Source organism: Aquila chrysaetos, chromosome 11 (genome assembly GCF_900496995.4).
Source record: "Aquila chrysaetos chrysaetos chromosome 11, bAquChr1.4, whole genome shotgun sequence".
NCBI lineage: Eukaryota > Metazoa > Chordata > Aves > Accipitriformes > Accipitridae > Aquila > Aquila chrysaetos.
Window position 1 is genome coordinate 37,468,212 of NC_044014.1, and position 22,926 is coordinate 37,491,137.

General features: G+C 38.9%; 1 protein-coding gene across 16 annotated transcripts in view; it reads right to left on the minus strand.

The window, feature by feature from the left end:
• The window catches only part of PCDH15 (protocadherin related 15), an 852,429-nt gene that overhangs the window by 754,483 nt on the left and 75,020 nt on the right, over nucleotides 1–22,926 (minus strand). For 5 of the 16 annotated variants that reach the window (XM_030030441.1, XM_030030443.1, XM_030030440.1 and 2 more), the window contains exon 2: nucleotides 22,670–22,775. The exons of 4 other annotated variants lie outside the window; for them this stretch is intronic. The gene's annotated coding sequence lies outside the window, so the exon portion shown is untranslated. Of the gene's footprint in view, nucleotides 1–22,669; nucleotides 22,776–22,926 lie in introns of those variants that run through there. 7 more of the 16 variants (XR_003925762.2, XR_003925760.2, XR_003925761.1 and 4 more) reach the window with 3 other exon arrangements.

Sequence of the window (22,926 nt, forward strand, 5' to 3'; positions counted from 1 at the left end):
TGCTTGGAACCAAACCACAGAAAATACCCTCTAGTTTCTACTCAAACCTTAAAAGACATCAGAAATGGGGAAAATTATTGGATGGCTGTGGCAGGTTGACAGTGGGACCGGCATACAATGGAAGGGGAAAGGAGCACCCATTTGGTGGAAACAGATTCAAAGTTTCAGCTGTTTTTCTCTGCAAATCTTTCAGTTTTACTCACTGTCAGATATTCATGCTGTCATATTCATGACACCCTAAAATACATCCCTAACTAGCTGCAGAAACAGTTAACTGAGGGACATGAACAAGACTGTCATATACTAAGTAACATCTCAGAAAAATAGTTTGGATTTTATGATGGAGAACAGCATTAATAACTTCTAGCCCAGTGAGATTTACAAAAATTACTCCCTTTCAAACAAAAATGTCAGTATCTACCTCCAAATAGAGTATTTTTTTTAGCTTCAATAGCCTATTTGAAGGAGAATTCAAAAAGCACTTCCACTTAACAGATCTCTCTGTTAAGAGTGAGAATGTTTCACTTCGTAACTCGATACAAGAAAAAAAACCCCAAACTATGAAGTTAATGCAAAATCTTGGGTACTCACTATTTCTAGAATGCAAGCATCCTATCCTTATTTTTAAGTTACAAGGGAGTTAGCTTGCCATTTTAAAAGCTAGCCTGAGGAATCAGGCCATAAGATTCAACAGCATTTGTTGTGCAACTTCCAGATTTAGGTTCTAAGCTAACAGCAAGCTGACAAGGCTCAAAATACATTTTACAGACTGAAAGAAATTATTTGTTTTATTCTCCTCTTATAATGAATTCAAAGCAAAATTTTTACTTCAAGACTATCCACTGCATCACTGGAATACTAGATTTTTGCTGCCATCAAATTTCGCAACTCTGTCCTGCTGACATGCAGTTGTGGCACAAACACCCTAACCTCACAGGATACCTAAGTACAAAACATTGATATCTTAAAGATGAGTCAAATTGCACCCTAGAATAAAAGCACTCTAAACGAAAAACTGTCAATACAACCCGCAGAGACTCAATTCTGACCTGCAGTCTTTCCTCTCTATTTTAATTGTGAAACTTTGCTTTTAGGTTATAAATCCATTCCTAATCCTATCCCCAGCAAGACAAAAACAGCTTGCATAAGCAGGGGAGTGCCTGCTTCCATGTTCACATGCTTATGGCAATCAGTAGAATAAACATGTAAGCTAAGCTGTTTTGAAAAAAAAGAAATAAATTAGTAAGCTACAGCATCTTCCCTTCCCCCACAACTTGTATAAAAAAATTAAGTAACATGAATCCCAGTATTAACCAATGAAGAACCTGCTATAAGCACCCATATTTAACACTAGGCACCCTCACTAGAAAACATCTTGAAGAGTACAAGAAACAAAGTTTAACCCAACTGTATAAAACCTGACATCACAAAATCCGGTACCTCAGCTGCTTAACTCAACGCTCCTGTCCACAGGTCTAACATTAAGCTTTCACTGCTAATCTGTATTTTGTTCTGAGACAAGATTATTCAGTGTCTGGAATGTTTAACTGAGAAAGAAACAGGAGGAGGAAAAAGTTGCACACTTGTGAAGCTGGGAAACACTGAATAGTGTTTTTTTCATGTGAGTCTACTTCAGACAGAACTTTATATAGTCCTACTGTAGTTTATCTGAATCTTTCAACCTCAAATGCATGATTTAGCCATTTTAAAGCAAACCCAAATAATCAGCAGATCAAGAAAAGCTTTTCATATAAACATAAATCATGATGCTGCTGTTTCTGATACAGCTGCATTGTCAGTTAATTCATTACATGTTGCTTTGAGTCAATGAACCCAAACATGCCTTGCAGCTCCTGGCTCAAGAAATCATTAAGATTAAATAAATCCTCCCCTATGTCTTTGACCACAGGACTGAGATGTAGAAGCTTGATCCATCCTTGTTGTTTTACTTTTGGAGTGAATCAATTCCAGCACGTCTGCAACAGGAAGCATGATCTCCATCAAAGTCATTCTGCCATACCACTCACCATCGTGTTACAAATGATGCAGTTGCAAGAAAATAAATTCAGTTAGCATGTTCTGGGTTATGTCTTCCAGTAATACAGGCACTCAAACCATCAGGTTCTTCAGATATATTTATCTTAAAATGTATGTATTAGTATCTTCTCTTCAAGTACGTATTTTGTAATAAGTTTTCTAATAAATCAATACTTCTTTGCACATATTAAAATTTACTGCTCCTGCTGTCTAGACTGGGATGATTGAGAAAAATAAAGATTTCTATGCAGGTGAAATACGTTCCAGTACAAATGAAATTCTTAAGAGCTACAGTTTAAGTTCATTATACAGCATTTGACTTGCAAAACTCTGACTGTCCTTTCTTTCTTCAATTAATTCTGGATTACATGCTATCAAGAGTGTAAAACCCTTTTGTTCACAAAATCAGGATGCACCAAGAGAATATTCCAGTGTATTTAATTCCTGCTTCAGCAATTATCATAATAAAAATACATTCAAGAAGCAGTTATGTTTCTTATTACAAATCATTCAGACACCAGCTTGCCACACTCCTGTTTCTGTGCATTCTTTTCCCTTTTTCCCTTGCATTTTTGCCCATATAATACAATGGTCCAGAAATTTAATATTTTGGTTTGTTTTACTTCTGTATAAAGATGCATAAGAATAGTCTGACTAGATTTATTTTACTTTTTAGGATTCTATACTTTCAGTGAAAGCCTATTGGTAAATGAAAGGAAAAGTAGCCTAAAAGAATGGAATCCAAGAATATGAGAAAAAGGAAGAAAAAATGAAAAATAGCACTAAATGCAGAGATGAATGAAAATAACAGACTAATAAACAGACATCTCATGTATCATCTGACATTATCACACAAATGACAATACTGTCGAGAAATAAGAACAACAGTGCAAGGGAGTACAACTATACCATAGGCAGGCACAGCTTGTTTAGAAAGCACAGGCAGCAACATGTGCTGCCAGCTGTCATAACGAAGGCACATTTGTTTGTAGCAGGAAAACACAACAGAATGATTGTATAGGCAGGACATGATGGTAATTATGGTTTTAAATAGCTTTTAAAAAGTGATATAAAAGGCTCAGGCCAACACACCAAGTGTGAGAGCACAATAAGGACAGTGCTGCCGCCCAACAGGCTACAGAATTTACCAAGAGACTCACTAATTCACATCTAATTTTAACTAAGAAGGAACTAATAGAATTCTAAAAATCAAAAGTTAGTTATTTGAATCAAAAGCAAAAGTTACTTGAATCAACAGGTTTGCCAAAAAATAAAGGGGAAATTAAGAGCAACAGAATAAAAAAAGAGAACTGCAGAGCTAGAAGGTACCTTCAGGTATTTGTTTCTTTCTTTTCAAAAGTAGGATAAGTTGTATCAAAAAACCCACTCCTGACAAATATTTGTCCAACATAACTATTTGAAAACAACTATATCAGAGATTCCACAGTTGTGATAATTTATTTCCATGCTTAACTCCACCTACTCTTAGAATCTTTTTTCCCTGCCTCTCTGTTGTAATTGAACACCTCCTCTTCCCCCCACTATTTCCTTCTTTGCCAAAATAGTAGAGAGATCTACCTTCCAGGATAGGTTTACATATCTAACTTTTCATCTTTTTTCCCTCTCATTAGCATATACACCCAATTCTTACAGATTTTCTAGATTTCTAATATTTTTTGCTGACATTTGGTTTTGGCAACAGCTTGACCATCACCTTCCATCAGTTTTCATTCGCTGTATCTCCAGAAGTTTTTATCTGAAACTGATGTCTAGCAGCCAAGTACGTTTACATGGATTATGTTTGCCCAAGTTCAGTACACTGCACATATTCCTCTTTAATTACACTCCATTTATTTCAGGCTATTCTTAACTAGTGATAATCCTCCTGAAGTGTAAGTCACACTTTCAAAACACTTCCATCTCTTCCTTCCTCAATGCTCAATATTCAAAAACATAGCAAGCATATTCCACTAGGAAAGACATTAATTAGAAAGCTGAATAGGACTGGACCAAAAAAAGACACTATTCACCACATCTTTGCTGTACATCAGCTGTGAACTTCTGACAACTGCTCTGAATATCTTCAAAAAGTTGCAGGCTGTGAAGAAAGCCGACAATAGTTTCACATGGCCCAGTATTTTTTTACTCCATGCTTCCTTGCCACCAGTCAAGATCCACTCTGTCCTCCTCATTATCTTATTACATTTTAAGTGTATGGGAGGAGAAACAATTTTCACCTCAATTATAAAGCTTCAGTGGTTGAAAACTCCTGACTCTATAGACTTTGGAAAGCTCTGGGGATACTGGAAACAAGCTGAGGAATAACGGAAAGCAGAAAGGTCAGCCATTCCTGGAGGGGACTGTACTAAGGAAAAGCTGAGCAATTCCAATTCAAGAAAGGAATCCCAGTATGAATACTGGGGCAGCTTCATAAGGACCTAAAAATAACTTCCTTTTAAAGAAAACAAAACCAAAATACATCAGCAAGTTACTCGATGCCTTCTCATGTCACATTCAATCTAAGTGGGAGCTGCCACCAAACAGGGCCATCTGTTCTTCCCCCTACTATGTACTGTCAATTCCTGCTCCCTTCTTGTGCTGGATCTAGTGATCATGCACCTGCAGGATGAATTCATCAGCTTATCAATGTGATGGAAAAATTATCTGCCAAAAAAAACACCAAAAGATGAAACCAAATTGGTTAGTCTTGTTACATGAACAACTGAGAGAACAACCTAGAGAAGGGGCATGAAAATTTGTGGCAGGGCAGGAGAGAGCAGGACAGCTCCTTCTGGGGCATTCTGCCCACTGATCGCAGAATGCAACAGTACAAGCACAGAGGCATAAACCCAAAAGTCTAAGGTACAAAATAAATTACAAGTAGCATGGGATGTAAAATGACAGTGTCTTAAGTACTGTAGAAGTAGAGTCAAAGGAAAGTACTAATGACTGCTTAATGGCGAAGATAAATATTCCTGTATGTGAGTCTGAAATGCTTGTACCTTTTTAGTGTCATTCTTCACAAATATTAGACATGACCAGGTATTTAGGCCAGCTAACCATAATTTAGAAGCTCGAGTCCCAGAAGTGGGGAAAAAAAGACAGCTACAGAATATTAAGATTATTAAGAATTATTCAAATCAGCAGGGCTAGGGAAAAATTACTTTTAATTGCCTGAGGAACTAGCGGAAGCGAACTCCAAACTTACAGAGGACTCAGGACGTCCCTAAGGACAAGAGAAGGACAAATCTAGGACAATCTTAAAAACAGGAGGAAGAAGGACTTAGAATTAGAGATCAGGAACCCTAACTTTGCTACCCAGAAAGAACCAGAAGATATTACTAATCAATTTACAGGCACCTAGGGGATAATAAATGGATAGCAAACAGCCAGCATGAATTTGTCAAGTACAAATCATGTCAAACCAACTTAATTTCCATCTCTGACAGAGTAACTAGATTAGTGCATAAATATGAAATATCTTCACTAAAGCTTCTACCAGTGACGTACATTTTCTTTAGAAAAAGTGAGCTAAGTTTTGCAATTAGGTAAAAAGGCATCAGTAGTTTTTAAAACGTTCTCTTTCAACCTGAAGGACATTTCAAGTACAGTTCTGAAGAGATACATCCTGTGTTCTTTAATATCTTCACTAATGATTTAGAAGATGAATTATAGAGTGGACTTACAAAAATATGCAGAAGATAATGATGAAAAGGATAAAAATAACTCTGGAGAATAAGATCAAAATTTGATGCTATCTTGGGAAACTGGAATAAAAGTCCAAAAATCTTATCCAAACAAGCCAATAATCCACACAGGAGAAGTTACATCAGAAGCAAAAACACATATTGGGGACACCATGGCAAGGGGACAATGCTTCACATAGAGAATCAGGACTTTCTATAAGCAGCAAATTCAATGCATGTATGACAAAGTAATACTGCTGCAGAAAGAAGCACCTCACTCTGGGCATATACCAGCACAAACATTGCACATGGTAAGCAGAAGTACAATCTCCGCTCTGTACTTGCAACCCCTCATCCACAATACGCATCCAGATCATGCCACTGCATTATAAAAGACAACACAGATTAATTGGAAAAGTTCAAAGGAAAACAACAAGAAGAGTAATTATGAACAGGAAAAAAAAAAAATCAGTCCCATTCCTAACTCTTTCAGGAAAGAGCAGACAGGAACAGGCTCCATTTTCAGAAGAGATTATTGAGGTTGGAGCTCAGGCAAAACTTTCTGTGCACAAGGCTGGTGCAGCCCCAGTACAAGGCACCTGGGGAGTTTGCAAATCTCTTCCATAAGAGCAAATTTAGGCAAACATCTGTCATTGTACTTGTTCCTGCTTCTGGACAGGGAGACAAACGATGACAAACTCCCAAAGAGCCTTCCAGTCTTAAACTAAGATACCTCCCTGTGATAGAAGAGCACATGGTTTCAAGAAAGAGAATGCATCAGATTAATATTTTCAGGTGACTCCCTTGATTTTACAGGATAAACCAGTTAAGCCCCAGTTTGCCAAGCACAGCTATTCATGAGCTGATACGCAAAGTAAAAACAAGGATATAGGATCAGCTTCTCCATCATTGGAAACGCCTGTCCTGACTAAAACTTCTACACTTATTTCAGCTTTTAAGTTATAATACTATAAATGTGCATTCCAATATTGTCCTGGTTTCAGCTGGGACAGAGTTAATTTCAGTTGGGATAGAGTCTTCCTAGTAGCTGGTACAGTGCTATGTTTTGAGTTCAGTATGCAAAGAACGTTGATAACACTGATGTTTTCAGTTGTTGCTAAGTAGTGTTTAGTCTAAAGTCAAGGATTTTTCAGCTTCTCATGCCCAGCTGGAGGGGCACAAGAAGTTGGGAGAGGACAGAGCCGGGGCAGCTGACCCAAACTGGCCAACGGGGTATTCCATACCATGGGACGCCACATCAAGTGTATAAAGTGGGGGGAGTGGGGGGCGGGGGATCGCCGCTCGGGGACTAGCTGGGTGTCGATCAGCGGGTGGTGAGCAATTGCACTGCGCATCATTTCTACATTCCAATCCTTTTATTATTGCTGTTGTCATTTTATTAGTGTTATCATTATCATTATTAGTTTCTTCTTTTCTGTTCTATTAAACCATTCTTATCCCAACCCACGAGTTTTACTTCTCTTCCTGATTTTCTCCCCCATCCCACTGGGTGGCAGGGGGAATGAGTGAGCAGCTGCGTGGTGCTTAGTTGCTGGCTGGGGTTAAACCACAACAAATATAAATATATAGAAGACATAATAAAGTAACAGAAGTAGCTACAATGGTTTTTTTCCTTTAAATTCTGTAACTATGCTAAAAACACAAGTTCTAGAGAGGATCTGAAGAGGATCAGTTAAGAGTATGTTCAAGGTTTCACGTGGTTTTAACCAGTTGTATAAACTCACTTAGCTTGCTGCTGTTCAAACAGATCATTTCCCCCCCCCCCCCCTTTTTCTCTGAAAAAAGATGGAAGGCAACAATCAAAGAAGTTCTCATGGCGCACTGTATTTTGAGACACCACTAGTAAAACCCCAAAGATTGAAAATACCTCATTTTGAAAATTACCACCACCTTGAGGAGTTCACCTACCAAAAGAAAGATCTTTATTAACCAGCTCTTTCCTCAGCCTCAACAAGTTTGGTAAGGCATGATTTCTAGGGCACTTATTAGCACCCATATGCAGTCTGGCTGACTGCTATTATTATCTTTAGATGAGAACACAGATGTCATGTAATTTGATTTGGATGAGAAAAGTAGCTTTCAACTCTACGGTTTTTATTCATGGATGTTTATTAAGGAACTTCTTTCCTCTCTGAATACAGGACATACTATTGATTTGGTTATATGCAAATGCAGTCTGACAGAGTAACTCTTTCTTTAGGCTATTTTCATAGTTTCCACACTAGTCTTCACTTTTTAAAAGCTGAAGAATTGTAGCTGCAGCATTAATTCCTTTTAGAGTCACCTAAAATGTCAAGGTAAATATAAAATAAAAATGAAAAAACCCAAGGGTCTGTTTTTTTTTTATTTCGAGTTATTTTTGGCTTTGCTTCTCTTTGTTTACCATTTTATGTTTAATCTTTCAATACAAAAGTTGCTTCTTAAGGACATCTTAGAAAAACTAAATTTTCATTTTTTTAAAAATACTTGGTGACTCAAAGCAGTTGCAGCTATTGGGTGGAGTGCTAAGTTTATGCAGACAGATTACTACTACTACCAATGGCACTAATGGAAATCATCATTTGTATGCCATCCATAATTCAGCTCTAATGCGTTGCTTAAATAAATGGACTTGTATTGAGGTTTTTTGTTCTTCCTTACTGAAAAGGTAAGGAGTTCTTCAACTGTGCGTCATAAGACCAGGAACAAATTGTTTTTAGAACTTAAGCCCTGACTTAATTTACCAATTTTGGTTTCCAGACAATGGTGAACACACTACGTCTATACAAAGACTCCCTGGCTCAAAAACAGGAGAGAACTCCCAGGAAGGCCTCCCCGACCCTCAGAGGTACCAAGAATTGAGACGTTTCCTTAAAACACAATGATGGCTCCAGGGTGCTGTTATTTTTAACCTTGATTATTCATTGGTGATTAACAATCCTTGCTTTCAAGCCTGCTTGCTGCATGAAGCAAAAGGAATCCAAGCTAGACCCATCCACATTGAACACCAGACACAGTTCAGTGAGGTCCATTAATGGACTTGTGCAACATTGTGTTGGCTTAGCTCAAGCAGGGCTCACATTCAGTTAAATGCTAAGTGTTAAAAAATACGCACTTCCTCCCATCCAGTATTTCCCAAAATGCTCCGTCATTGACCCACACCAGGAGGTAACCAGAAATGAGTGTGCTTCACAGCCTCACCCAACATTTTAATCACCAGCAACAGGAGCAAACAGAAGGTGACTTAACACTAAGCAAACAGCACATGGAAACTTGTTATTCTACAGTAATTCATTTGTGTAAATTGGTCTCCTCAGTGAGGCAACTGCTCCAAGCAAACAGGCAGGAGAAGTAGTAGACCTGGGAAACACTAAGAAAATTGCCAGCTGGAAGGAGAAGTTTTGGATGAGAGAGATGGATGAAGTTTCAGACTGGTTCACACATTCCAAAAATACCTTTGCCCATCCTGTTATGTTAAAAAAATAAAATAAAATAACAGTGCTTTTCAACATCAGCCTTACTAGGCAAAAGAGAAATAAATAAAATAAGTCTGTGAAAGTCAAGACAAAATACCTCAGTCACTCAACATGATACTAGGCCAGACAAATTAACAGTCAAATGAAAAAAAGAAAATCTGTTTCTAAACCGTTGTCAGGAATAATACAGCTATTTCAACATATACAAAGGGGGTCTTTTTTTCTCATAATCAAAAACATATTTGAACTTTCAACTGAAAAATGAAATTCACCTCAAAAGCCGCTCCAAACAGTTTCTTTCAGTACTGATCACAAATTCTCCTATGTAGGGATTTCTTGAGGAAAACCTGTATTTTGCACAGCAGAAAAAAGAAAGGTGTCAAATTCTCTGATTGCGCCATGCCCGCTACCATATTATTCTGTCATGGTTCTGGTTTCTGGGAGAAGTTTAGGAAATCAAAACTCCTGGGACTGAGCCAGTCCCGGATCCTCCATTACTGACAGTATTGGCAGCCTATAAAGCTTCACCTGCTGCTATCCTTGGCCTGCTGTGTCCTTCCAGGCTTCTCACTGCTGGGTGGGCAAACACCGTTCAGCTTCCCACAGCACTAGGCAGTAACAGAGTTAAAAAAAGCTCATATAAGCATCAATAGAACAGGTCAGGTACTGCTTCACTAAAAACTTCAGGCTACTCCAAAAATATCCTATCCGTATGAAGAGATTTCCATACACAAACTTAGTGGAATGTAATGTGATTTACAGAGAAAAAGAATTAAAATATCAGTTTAAAGATAAAAAAATAACAAGTTAATATATTCCATTTAATTTGGCATGCTAATTATCAAATTACAAGCAGATGCAAATTTAGGGACTATATTTAAAGAAGATAAACTACTTGTTCTGATGTGCTGATAATGCAATGATTTTCATCTACCCATTCATTAGCTGTCATTAGTTTTAATTTGCTTGCTTTGTTATGTTTAGTTTGTTAGCTCTGCTAGTTGTTGCTTCATTTCATCTCTGCTTCAAACAGTTGAAATTTTAACCTTCAGAATGATGACTGCAAGGCAGAACAAAGCCTTGTTTTTTATTGCCACTTGAGAATATTTGAAACTACATTTTTGGTTTAAATTACTGGAAAATTTCTGGCTAGACTTCTTAAGAGTAAAAAGATACAGGCTCCAGAGCATGTCAGGATCCCTTTTAAATAAATCCAACATCACAAGTGGCAGAAAGCCATACCACTACCTAGAATATTGTTTACATTAAGGAGTTCAAGGTAAGAGCTTAACTTCTCTGACAACTTTTACAACTGTTCATTCTCTCTTGCAAAGGCAAAGCAGTATTTTGAAACGGGGAACTATAAAGAGTTTTCTTTTCAATTAAAAAAGAATCCAATATACAGCCATATAAACACAGAGAACCAGAACACGTATTAGTAGAATTATTTCCCCACACATGCACGTATGTACACTTTGGATTGACCTGTCTTAGTACTAACCAAGCAGGTGGGAGGACGATTCGCCTTACCCCACAGATCTGGATGGTACTGCACCACAAACTGATGGACCTCTTTCCAAGTGCTCAGAACCTGGCTATCTCTGAGAAGGAAACCTGGGGGCTGAAATCTCAGCCCCGCACACAGAGATCCTGCCTTCCTTGTTGAATTTGGGTTCCCAGCATTCACCATACATCAGTTCAGTGATATGTTTTTCAGGTTTTCACTTTGGCAGTTATCATTGCGTTTCCTAAAGGCATCATTTATCAATACGTACTGACACACTTCCAGGGCGGGGGAGGGGGAAGAAACACAAACTCCAAACAATACAAGATAAAGCTGTTATTACAGAAATGCAATCCAGACAGAACGATGTAAATAAGTTAGCCTTGCTGGAGTGAGCCCTTTCTTGTTTTCTATTTATGGAACAGAAAACATCATTCATTTCTCCCCTCCCTTGACTCCTGTCTAGCTCTGGGAGCCACACCACATAAATAAAGCTAGGAAGCTGAAGTTAAAGAAACATTAGCTTCAAAAACCAAGACTCTGATTGCAGCTTCACTTCAAAGATGATCTGAACTCTCTAATTCACATATTAATGATTTCATCTAGTCCCCGAGTATAACTTCAGGTGACAACCAAGTGGGCAGAAGAGAATATTCACTCATTTGTACAGACAAAGGGCAACAAAGAGAGCAAACGAGAAGATGCCCTGAAGGCAGGAAAATAAAAGTCATCTTACAGCTTTGCAGCAAACAGTAAAAAAAATATTGAGCTTCAGTACTGTAATTACTTCTAACATCCATCTCCCAATGGGGACCATGAAATGAGGAGATAATGTTTGCAACCTCACACCCATCACCCCGACTTGGCAGGATCACTGTCAATGCACCAAAGCTTTTCAACAGAGCAGATTTTGGAAACCGAATGAGACATGGGCATACGCATGAAACTCTTAAAACATATGCAAGATTTTCTAAAAGCAGCTAAGATCACAGGATCAGTAAGTGAAAGCTCAAGACATAACACTACGTTTGAAAACATCTGCAGAAAGTTAGTTTTTACCAGCATCAAACCTTTGCATACATTTTGTATAATGCTTCTCTTCAGATGTTGGGTAGGTGACAAGAAAAAAAAAAATTGCTTTATGGCTCACAGTCTATACCAGCGTATAACAATCTCCAGAAGATACAGCAGAAACAAATAATTTTCAAAAGGACAGAAGTATAATGTGTTTTTAAAAAAAAAAAAAAAAAATACAGACTTGAAATCCTGATGGCATTTTACCATACAGGAGACTACCAAACATTTTAGCAGAAATCTGGCTGAGCACTGAGAATAAAGAAGAAACTGGAAAGACAAATACATTCTTCTTAGTCCTTATTCCTGTGAGATAACTGAATAGAGAATAAGGAAGAAACAGAAAACAGAGAATTAAAAAACCCCACAACATCAATAGGGGAACTACTTTCTTGAATGTGATCCTCAAATTGATTAGGGCAAAACTGTAGCGTTATGTGAGCACAGTGCTTTACCAAGTATCATAAAGAAAAAAACTGCAGAAGTCTGGTTTTTATTCCTACAGCAAGCTAACTAAACAAATGCAGAAGGCTGTAATTGTGCCACTTCATCACATGTTGAAACACAACATAGACCTATAACCACAGAACAGTACTTCTGACAAGTCCGGGATTTTTGTCCTCGCTGCAAAGGCAACATAACACATCCTGTCCCCATCCCCTCCACCAAGAATACTGACCCTGATGTCCTCCAGGTTCAACTTCATCTTACTTCTCCCTATTTTCTACAGAGATCACTGCCATATCCTACCCAGTCTTCAGGCTCCTTCCCATTCACCTCCTTACTTATAACACCACTTTTTTAATCACAAAAGAAAGTAATCCGTAATGGCCAAGTTAGTTCTGTTTTAAACATATTTCTGAAGTACATAACGAGGCAATCTTATTACTACCAGCTTCCCGATCACAACTTAGATTCTTAGCTCGGGTTTAAAGTTTTGTTGTTGTTGTTGTTGTTAATAGAACTGCACTAGTATTTGCTTAGTTCAACTTCTAGTATATTACAGGCTGCTGTATTTGTAACATACATGGTTTTCATAAACAGCAAATCCAAACGGCAAATGTATAGTTTATGTGCAGAACGCATACAACGCATAGTCAGAACACTGAACATAGGCATTAGTTATCCTTCCAAAGATATTTAGCAGGCTTCCTTGGCATCTTATTTTCCAGCAGGATGACATTAGTGGCAATGGACAGATGTGTGACTGCTACACAACCTTCCTCCAAGAGTTATCTGCCTCACTGTCACTTGATAAATTAATGTTGTTATGAATATGCATGGAGTCATGCTGTTCTGCTGCCAAAGAACCTAGACATATTAAAGGAACAGCATAAATCAATGACTGTAGAAGAACAGCGATATCAGCACCCCTGTTGGTGAATCACCTCTGTGTAACTGAAACAGAGTGACCTGAGTGGTGAGTGGCACCTTGGGTTTCTCGCTCAGTCTCTGCCACCAAAGGGGTTTTCCAAACACAGCACCCTCCTCCCCAGCACTGCAGAGTCACCAGAAATTACTCTCGTTACAGGACTGGTCTGAGGCTTCTCCCTTTAAGGCATCATTCTTCCCACTGGACATCCTATGGCAGATGCTCTCTTTGGGACTAGAACAAATTCCGTCCCACCCATGGCATACTGCATTTTCAAGCTCTATGAGCAGAAGTGTTTTTAGTGGCTTTGAGTGCATACAACACACAGCTTTTGCTTTTATAGAGCAAATAATTATTTGTCATGCTTGTGCAGTAAAAGCAGAATGTCAGTAAATGTTTATGGCCTCTTCCATTCCCTGCAGTCCAACACACACCCTACATTCAACATGCTGCTCTTGCAAAAGTGTAACCCCACCTGGTATTACCACTTGGAGCAGAGACCTCAGTACTTCCTACCCAATAAGCCAACTCTTTATTATCTTGGGGGCTTCTTGCAATAATACTATTTGAAATGCAAACATAACATTTGTTTTACTGAAACATCCAAGAAATCTTTAAGACTACAAGAGCTCTACCTTTCCTTCAGCTAATATACATGTAACTGAGCTACAGATTCATTTATTAATTAGCTGGTGATATCTTAGCACATGTACGCTGTTTTTCTCAACTCCGGTAAAGCACCGACCAGTTTTAATTGGCTCTCAAATGGCTGGCATGAAAGAATTGTGTCAGATGCTCTACCATTTTACTTATAGAAAGCTGATGAAAAAATCGTCTTTTTAATTCAAATGTAAGAAGATTCAGCAGGAAGTCAGGGGGTTCTTTCCACCCTTTTCTTGTTTTCAGCAAGAAAGTCTGATCACAACTTGCTTATAGTTGCAGTTTTTACTACTGCATAACGCTACAATTGTATACATGAGCTTGATAGTATGTCATCTGTGTGTCTCATTTGCCACTATTCTCTCAAAGTTACCCATGCAAGTTTGCAAAAAAAAAAAAAAAAATAGAAATCGATATTAATGATGGGTCGGGTATCAAAAGAGAGTTTCTCATTTCTTCATTTAAAACAGACAGTTGTTGATTTGACAGTCAAAGTTATCAGTAAAAAAAAAAAAAAAAAAGTATGTATTTTTCATTTTGCATCTTTTCTGGCTTGCCTTCTCCCAGCCGTCTTTCTAGAGCACAGAGTTAGCAGCTTCACTGCCATCACCTTAGCTACGTACTCACAAATTAGCAGTGCTTGTGAGTCCCCAGCAGTACACCCCACTCTGGACAATGGATTCACAGCTCTAACAAAACATCGCAACATTGCCTGAAAGAGCGGGCCCCTCATTGCCAAACGAATAATTTCTTTGTAAAGGCTTTCTACTACGTGATCAACTACAAATGGGCAAAAGAAAGATGTTTAGGGTTTTCTTTCTTTTAATTAAGGCTGCATATACATACAGAACTATTACTGCCTCGCTCTGAACACTATTTCAAATCATTTGACTAAGATACCATAGAATAGACTGTTACAAAAATGCAGAACTTTCCTGATTAACTCACCATTATTTCTTTGCCAGATTCTGTCATCACTTCTCATTAAAAATCATTTTATTCCACAGCTGTCCTATTGACTTCTAAAGTACTAAAGGATGTAAGAACCTGGCACAGTATGCCTTTTTCAGACAGAAGTACAACTACTGGAATCGAATAATTTAATTTTCAACTCTTTTAGTAGGCTAAGCGTATTATCTACCAAAAAGATAGTACCAGAAATAGTATACTATAATCATTAGAGACAGAAAGTGACAATGACATCAATCACACTCAGGTTAGCAAACACTAGAAACCATGGCAGGCAGCACAGGTTTAACATAGCTTTTGCTGGGCTAATAAGAAACGAGGTGATGGGAAAACCTCAGAGGGGACATTCTGAAGACAGAAAAGAGTCGGTGCCTTACACTGGCAAAAGGTTAAAGAAGCACCTTAACTAGAACCCAGGCAACAGATGCAACTTTTACCTTAAGATGTCTTGAGTTCTAGCCTGTTCCTTTATATAGATTTAGGTAATTTTGCATTAGTAATAAAGAAGGGCTAATAAAAGAAGGGTTCGGCAACAAAACGGTAATCTTGCAACACAGGTGCAGATACTCTTATCTGAAAATGCTCCAAAGCTTTCACTGAAAGTTAGAGTCTAAGTTTAAATATACGAGATATTCTGTCCCAGAAAGTTAATTCCCCAGGTAATGTATCACTCTGAGTACAGAGTCTTTCTTTCAAAGCTCATTTTTAGTCTCATCTAGCATCAACATAACCTACAGTCACATATATGGGAAATTTGTGTAGTAATATCAAATTATCAAATCTGTATTGCACTGCTCCCCCTTTTTTTTGTTTAATTACTAAGCAATTTAAAATGTACAGAGCTTAAATTTTCTACTAAAAGAGTTACTCTTTGGTGCAGGCTCCTTGAACAGTTTTAAATCCCATCATTTAAATCCCACCTGGAGGTCAAACCTGACAAGAATGTAGTATTCCAACCAAAGCAAAATGAATAAACACAGCAGGAAGTTTTTAATGATTTTGCAACACCGGGTTTAAATATCATCATCCAAAACCAGCCAACTAAACATGATGGATCAGAGCAATGCAGCATTTCTATTCAGCTGCAGAAGTTATCTTGTGATCTTCTGATTCTTGAGAGGGAATTCCAAACAGCAGTACAAGTGGCTTTACAGTTTAAGCCATAATCAAAGTTGATTTGCTGCAGGTTGAACGTCGGGGGGGGGGGGGGGGGGGAGCAAATAAACAAACAAACAAACAAAACCCCCAAACCACCCAAGCAGGCTATCTCCTCCCAAAATACTCTTGAACAGTGTGAAGAGGCAACTCTCTCCAATGGAGGCCAGCTCTGAACGAGTTCCCAGGTAATTGCCAACAGCCCTTCCCAGCAGCATGCTGCAGGTACAGCGCCAGGACATGACAGGATCAGAAACTCCTAACAGCTGTGTCTCCGTCAGAGGAATGGTCAGGGTGCACTCAGCCAAAAATGAAGCAGAGCCCAAGAAAACAACTGCTGCTTAGTAATTTTTAATTGCTTTCAGAAGTTGGGAGAGGAGCTCAGCTGCTGTCACCTCTGTCACCCTCAACTACAGCGCCAGATCCCCAAGGTGGCCTCCAGCTCACTTGTTTTTGCTTGTTCCAGCAGTTATCACCTTTCCCCCCAAAAATGGCCAAGAACCTTTTTTGCTAAACATGCTTGCAGGCACTGAGCATCAACCGTCAGAACAAGGCAGCGATGGAAGAGGACACTTTGCCTTCCCTCAGGCAAACTCTCCACTGCACTAAAATCCCATTTTCACCTCAATAACAGCAGAATTTAGCCCAACAGTTATTTGCACTGTAGTTTCAGCTCTATCAATGGGAATGACTGGCGTCACAAGAAGGTGGAGATCAGAGCTGGCAAGGGCAAGTAGCAACAGAAAACTGCATTCCCAGATATAACCAATAATGCTAAATAACCTGGACATCCCTGCCCCGCCACAGCACTTGTGAGGCTCTGCCCTGAGCCAATGTCTTCCTTCTAAGGAAGGATCCCAGGAATCCTAATACAAGGAAGCACAAATTCAATGCTTAGATTAAGATAAAGGAAGTTAATAGGTGACCTCCATTTTAGTTTTCAGCAGAGGACCTCAGCAGATATGTACCAGCCAACTCCTGTAAGACAAGAAACACGACCTGGCAGGGAGAGAGCTAACAGAAACTAGGAATTTAGATAAAGAAATACAGGATGGTCAGTCTTCAATTCAACCTCTATATTCCTTAGAAGAGCTTCCAGGACAAATTTCAAGCAAGGCAGTACAAGCAGGCTGTGTACAAAACTCATCACCTTTGGAAACAGTGTTTCACAGAAACAGAACAAAGCTGAGGCCAGTAAGGTCTAGAGAGAGGCCAGGTACAACCTGTGGCGTTTTTAAGACTTTGTGGAGAGCAGCAAATCAGACAATCTGGAGAACAATGAAGAAAGCAAGCAATTTCATCATTCCACCTTAATTCTAAAGTCCTTGCACCTGCATTTATCAGCATTAACCTTCATCAGAAGGCACAGAGAACTTAAGACTTCATGGGATAGTTCTAACATGCTATTCACTTCCACTTGAAAATTCATCCAATTCCTGCTTCCTTTTCCCAAAATTGACATTTTGCTGGCAGTGACCCATGTAAGAAGAGAAACTACCCCCCTCTGAAAAATACTTTCCAAAGGGGTAGGCTACATAAAAATTGATATGATTTTACAAAATCTCACATAACATTTACTCTGAAGCAAATTTTAAGTAAATAAATCTCTTTCTGTAGATTACAGCTGTGTGCTACTGCACACAGCTGCCTTTGTGGGTTTTTTGGCAGACTTCTCATGAAGCAAACATAAAAATTTATTTGGCAGTTCCAAGCTTAAAGAATAATAAGTTTTATTTTGGTTATGTGCTTCAAAGTGACATTCACACACTGTCCCCATCATGGGCATCTGGCATGCCAGAAGAAGCAGTCTGATGCATGCTGGAAGCCAAAACACATTGCTTAGGCCCACAGTAGCATTGTTTCTTGTGTGTGGTTTTTTGGTGGTTTTGTTGTTGTTGTTTTGTTTTACATAATAAGCATAGGGATTTGCTGGCTGTATAGGAACTGGTTAGCAGAAAGCCACTTGCACCATTCCATAGATTTTGCTGTAATCCTAGTTCCGCCCCTCAACCTAACACGCATGTCTTTTCATATAGGCATAATAGAGAAGAAATTCACTTATTTCAGCCATCATTCAGGTTTTGATGGCATGAAAGCGCTATGTGGAAATACTGCTCCTGTAAAATTCAGTAGCAGGTCCCATGAATGTGGGCTGAAAGCACAAACATAGATAGGTTATTCATGTAGTTTATCTAGTGCCCTTCTGGGAAGCGCTTGGACTCTGCCTCCTGAAAGGCAGTTTATTTTTCAAAACAAGTATAGAAATAAAGCTGAAAATCTGTTAGCTAAAACATAGTTACTTTAGAGCATATTAGAAAAAGCATACAAAGAAAGTACTTATTTTAAACTCTTTACAACAGCTCAGTAAACATTTTGGAAGTTGAACACCCATATGCACCAAGCAGCTCCAAACTGCTGCAGAGCAGTGACACCCTTCCTTAGTAAATACATAACCAGTGGGAGCTTTTAGATTGGCTTGCATGTGATAAAGACAGTATATACATTCTAAAATACAATGGTGCAAATTTTATTAAAAGTCAATGCTGGTTTAGGGTTAAAATTCACCACTTAGCTCCATAAAAGTTCACAGTATTGTGCATACATATGCATACAAGTTTAACAACAGCCATGCATGAAAGTTAAATCCAAGGAAGCTCCCTATAGTTTGCTAACTTTGTAGCTTGGGGCCAGTAACTTCCATACTAATGTTTCCTCTATAGTTAAGATCACTGGTTTTTTTCTTCAACATGCCAGTAGTTTGCCATAAGGAAAAAAGCAAACAAGCAGAAACCCACCAGCTCACAGAAAGCCACCTGATGATGCTATGGACACTATTACAGCTAAGCAGCAAGTGATGTTTCAAAGAATTTACAAACATTTTAGCTCAGAATATTGCATAAGACTAAGCACAGTTTACCTCTATTATTAATTTGTGACTTAAATGAACCTGTACCTGTGATCTTCCCTAGCGTGGTATTTGTACTGTCGACCTGAGTCTCCAGACTTGGCCCAAACACAGCTATATGTCTTGGCATGTGCAGTACTACAGAGCTAATAGAATCTGAATGGAGCTTACACACATAAAATTAAAGCTGTCCCTGCTTAAATGCTTGACTGGATAAGAGCCAAAATATTCAGCGGTATAAAGCAAGCACAGTTTTTTGTTAACACTTTTACATAAACAATTTTGAGTATCTTTCAGAAGTTACCTATTCTTCATATATATATATATCTGTGGTTATTTTTCATTATACTCTCTCCCTATGGAAACACATTTACAGCATAAAAGTCTCCACAAAAATACTGAAATTCCAGCACTAGACTTCATCTTGGAAAGTTTAGATCACAGAAGTAATTAATGACTTATTTTAGGAGCACAGTTTTCAGCAGAATCTCTTTGGTCTCTAAAACGCAATAGACCCAGGAACTTTCATGCATTTGCCCTCAAAAACTCTTCCTTTAGGTCAACCTGCCGCTAGGTAATTATCGCACACGATATCAACAGTTAACCCCTGCTGTATCCCAATGTATCCCTCAGGTCAAGTAACAAGATGATACACTTGGAGAATACCTACAGGACTGGTTACAAGGAAAACCGCAGGCACAACCTTCACATACAATAAATAACACAGCCTTTTTAATGTGTCACATTAAGACAAAATTGAAAACGTTGGGATACTGGATTTCGCAAATTAGCTGGGCTCATTTGCAATACCCTCTGTGAAAACAGGAGGCCGAAAGCGGGGAGTCTCTAGCAGCAATGGAGAGATACCAACCTGTACACCTGTAAGCAGTCCAGCATCAGTCATGACCTTGCTTGGGACTTGGGTCCGTGTAGCTACCAGTTACCCTGCAGAATTAGAACAAGTGACAGGCTTATTGCATTCCCAACCCAGAGCTGCTGTCTCCCTCAGTAACTGCACAGGGCTCGCAGCAAACTCGTATTTAGGGGAGTTGGTTTTTTTCCTAGTAAGAACAGCCTTCCTGCTTCCTTCATGTTTCCAGGGCAAAAGTGGCACATCAGCTCCCAGGAGAGGAGAGCAATGGTGTTGCCAGACAGGGACCTAAAAGGACACAACAAAAGCCTGGCTTTTTGTGAAACTACCACCGGTCAGAGAAACCAGCCACTTCCTAATGTACCCATGGCACCAGAAAGCCTAGTTTATGTCAAAATATAGCTGCATATAAAACTACTGGGTTTGTACATGGAGCCAGCCACCCTGACTTCAACAGGATGACATTCCTGGATGTTCGATAAACTAAATTTCACACCTGGGCCCATATATATGCATATACATATACATATGTATATGCACACATGCCACATTAACAGTGTATATAAATGGCTTCACTCAAGAAGTGAGAACCAGCAAAGTTGTTTTGACATAACCACCTTGCTGTTATACTGTCAATACAATGCAACAGAGTTTATTAATGGCTCCTCTTTGAGGGAAAGGATATTTTAATCTCATTATATCCTCATTAAATGATGGTAACAGAAGCACTGAGTCAGACTAACACAGACAGCACTAGATCCCGCAGCTGTCCAGCACAAATCTACAAATTGCTAAGAAAAATTAAGGTTTTGAGACTAAAAAAAACCCAGAACTAAACCATGTAAGAATGCAGTGAGATAAATATTATATATATATATATATATATATATATATACACACACATAACAGTGAGTATGACACAGCCCTGTTTTATAGTTTTATTGTGGTTCCTGCAAATAGTTAGATACAGGAACTGACATAAATAATCTGTTATAGCTTCATCATATTAAAAAAATCCATTAACTACTGTGCCACATTGTTCTGACGAAAGCTATGACAGGATTTTTAAATGCATAATTTGTTTATTTTTCTCCCCCAACTGACAGTTTGTGTCACTATTATAACCCTTCATTCCTCCAATTCCAACCACAAGCATTCAATTCCCACATGAACATAATGCAGAGATGCCACATAATACCCCTTAGCGCACTCTTTTCTCAATATAACTTAACGTTTGTTTTCCTTCCTGCAATTTTTATTGTGTGGCCTTTTCACTAATCCAGGACTTAGTAACAAGAGCTGGCAGCTGCTATTTCTGCAGTGTTCTGGACAAGAGCATAAGTTTCATCTTGTATTTACTTTATCTGCTACTTAGTATTATGTCAATGCTATTTGGCAAATATGCAAAAAGTGAATTGTCACTACACTTTTGCTCTTACAACTGAATCGATCCGGAGTCAAAAAACTATCAATAGATTTTTCCACCAACTTTTTTTTTTTTAAGACTACATACTAATCACTGTTTTTCCATTACAATAGAATTACATCAGTTAAGCAGTATCCTAAAAATAACTGCCAAAAGAAACATTTATACCTGCTTTTCACTGAGAATCAAAGAAATGACAGGATCTGTTCATTTTTTAACAGGCCCCTTCTTTTTTAATCTTTAACCTTTTCTCCTTTTTCCTTGGACACCAAAAATAGGTAGGAATTAAAAATCACTCATTACTCAATCAAGACCCAGATCCTAAAACTGCAAAATAGCCTTGGATAGCCTTCCCAGAGTAAACACTACATAATTAGTTACCCATTAAGCAACTGGTTCCTTGCAATATTGAGCTATGATCACTGACAGTAACCAAAGATCTCAGTGTTTTTCAGTCTTCCTGCGATCAACATCAGATAGAGCCAAGGAACCTAATAGGATTATCTGCTGTTGCTGCCAAGACAGACGAGGGGAAGGAGGACATCTGCACGGCACTTCAGCAGTGCTTCCTGAGGACGCTATCTGCCTTGGTGACTGAGACAGCTGGCCACCTCTGCAGGGCTAGGGATTAACACAGTGCATGGAAGAGAAGTTGTGCTGTGCTGTATTATTTTGATTAATAGCATTAAGCCGTAAATATAAACTAAAAAAACAAAAGTAGGTATATACTTCCCCTTCTCTTTCTCGCAGTCCCAAATTTCTGGACGTTACTAAGTATTCTTTCTTAAGAAAGTTTCATTAAACAGTAACGAAGTTGGGGTTGGTTTTTTTCTCCTCTCAGAATTAACGGATGATCTCAAATCCAAAAATCCTCTGATTGGGTGCCAGTGTGCCACAATGGGAAAAAGTAACAACTCATGCCAGTAAAGTGGAGAATGACACATTGCATCAGGTTATCTCTTCACATCAGAATTCTCTTGAGTACGGACGTAGGCACCCTGGCAGCTCATGGGACTGCCTTCTGCTTAGTGGGATTAGCAGACACAGTAACGCAAGCACTCACTCCTTTCTCGTGTGAAATACATAAAGTGCATCTACTTCATCTGGCTACCTCCCGCATCTTTCAAGCTAGCTACCTGTGTTGAGCTATTTGGCACCATGCACACTCTGTCCACATGGTGGGCAGTACCAATATCAGCACAGTTCTGACACAGCTAATATTGTTAATAGTCTATATAAGGAACTGGGATTAATTGCATTTCCCATAAAGGTACCTACATCAAATGCCACAGTAAGAGCCTGAGAAATCATAGCAGTGCACACTGTGCCAGACCCAAGTAAAGATGACCTTTCTCCTGACGTAAGAAATACACTGGAGATCCTTTTTCGGGGCAGACACCACCCTAGACATCAACTCAAAGCATGTATTCCCTTGCCTTTTCTCGAGATACTCCCAAGCTCATTTCTAGCTTCAGTGCAATTATTAGCACAGCTCAATGCCCTCCAGCAGAACAAGCGAGAACGGTGTACCTACCAAAGGTGCACATCCAAGGGCAGGTTGCCCCTGTCTGTCCAAAGCTTTCCTCATGGGGAGGCCACAAACACCAGCAGTGCAAGGCTCTGGGTAACGCATGGCTGACCTGTGTTGGGGGGAAAAAAGAATGCAAAAAAGCATGTGGCTCCATAAGAGGCTGAAGGAGGGACACCCCCACTACCAGCAGTTATGAACTGTATTTAGCTTGATAAGTAAAGAGCTCAGTGAAGCACAGAAGTGATCAGTGAACTATTCCT